The sequence below is a fragment of the Galeopterus variegatus genome, unplaced genomic scaffold (genome assembly GCF_000696425.1).
Source record: "Galeopterus variegatus unplaced genomic scaffold, G_variegatus-3.0.2 Scaffold2600, whole genome shotgun sequence".
NCBI lineage: Eukaryota > Metazoa > Chordata > Mammalia > Dermoptera > Cynocephalidae > Galeopterus > Galeopterus variegatus.
In genome coordinates, this window is record NW_007728711.1 from 45,299 (window position 1) to 47,276 (window position 1,978).

Genomic DNA, 1,978 nt, shown 5'->3' on the forward strand with positions numbered 1-1,978 from the left:
AGAAGTCCCCCTCTCGGCCTCCCACTCCCACCCTCAGAATGGTGGGAACCCAAGTCCACTGTTTCTAAGGGCTACGGCCCTTGCTGCCAGCAGCTGTCGCTGCCCAGACGAGCCCCGTGTGATGACGCATCCCCCACGATCCTGGCGCCCAGGTCCCTGCAGGTCACAGCGATGCCTGCCTGGGACTCTGGGCTTCGAATGTCAGCCATTGCCCCTCACGGGTGTCCACACCGCCAGCACCGGCCTCTTACTGCAAACCACACATCCCGGCTCCCCTTCCCGTGAGCACCCCGGACGCCCCTGGAATCCTTCTCGCCTGGGGATCTAAATCGGGACCCTCCTCATCCATCAGAAAAACTGCCTGATGCTGAAGCTCACGAGGAAAGGGTCCCTAGTCGGATCCCTGTCCTCCCAAAGGCTCCCAGCCCTTATGCCAGGGTCTGGCCCTGCGACCACAGGAGGCAGCGCGAGTCAGCCCTGGCATCCGTTCTGCCCCCATGACTCACATGAAACTAGGAGGGACTAGTGGTGACTCTTCCCAGAACGGCGACATCCACTGTCACTAACCAAGGGGGTACACAGGCCCTGGCTCTGCTCACACAACACACAGAGCAAGCAGGACAAGAGGGCCACCATGCCCAGGCCTGATGGCTGCTGCAGAGGACAGCTCCAGGCGGCCGTGAGCAGGGAGCCCGATTTCAGGTGCCATCCCTGCTGGCAGCTTTTCCCTGAGCAAGCGACAGCACCAGGCTGGTGGGCAGGTGACGGAACTGACGCAGGTGACGTAGCAGCTCAGGAAACTGGCTTTCGAAGTGGGGGGCCTCATGCCTAGTTATCCCAGGGGCCCATGCCTGGTCCCCAGTGGCACTGGGCAGAGGCCCAAGGGGCTGGCTCCTCCCTGCGGCCTGGTCCTGTCCTCGCCTGCACCCTGTGACGCTCCTCCCAAGACTCCCCTTGACGTCGGGGGGATTCTCCAGGCTCAGATCCCCTCTGTGGTGGTCCCAGCAAATGAGGGAGCCTGCTTCTGTAAGCAGAGCTTCCAGGAGCCTGGGAGCTCAGGGAGAAATCCAAGTGGGCCGGGACAGGACAGGGACAAGGTGCCTGGGCCAGGCCCAGCGCTGGGGCAGGGAGTCCTTGGGGGCTCTGGCCAAATCTACCAGGTGAGAGCTGAGAGCCCCAGCCCCCACCCCACCCCAAGTGGAAAGCGCCTCACCTTGGTGACTCTGGGTTCCTCAGTGTCCTCTCCCCTGGGCTAGAGAATGCCTTAACCCTCCGTGTGCTGGAAATCCAAGGGAAGTGGGCACCAAACTCTATTTTTCCTGGGACGTGGTCGCTGGCTGGTTCTGGCTCCTGTGCCCTCCCGGGTGCCGCCACACCACCTCCTCCTCCACGGTGAGTGTGCCCAGCCCGGCTCTGAGTCACCTCAGCGTTGAGGGACCCATGGAACCGTGGAGGCGCCCGTGCAGCTGATACCACATGTGCAATGACATCGATGATTTGGCAAACTTTCTTCTTTTCTCTTAATTTGGCAGGTCTGATTTTGTGCCACCAATGCGGTGGTACAAACCTATCATCTAAACCTATCACCACAAAACCCTTCAGAGGCTCACTAGTGACAGAATTTCCTGATACCCTCGTCCTCAGAACCCCAGTGGAAACCGGATTCACGTTTAAAATGAAACAATCGGGATGTTTTAACAGCCCCTCCTTCAGCGATCAGAACTGTGTTCCCCAACGGCCAACCCAGCAGAAAGATGCAGAGCCCGGACTCATGAGAAATGGGCATTTTCTTTGTTTTTTCCTTTCTTTCTCTTGGAGGGTGACAGGCAAGCACCTCGGTTTCCTCATCTCGACAACAGTGAAAGTTGAAAGAAGACAAAGGTGGGGGTGGGAGGACAACCCTGGAAGACAGGACCCGAAGCCTTGGTAAATTTAAACAACGTTATATCTCATTTTAGGTGTTCTGCTGTTTATTTTG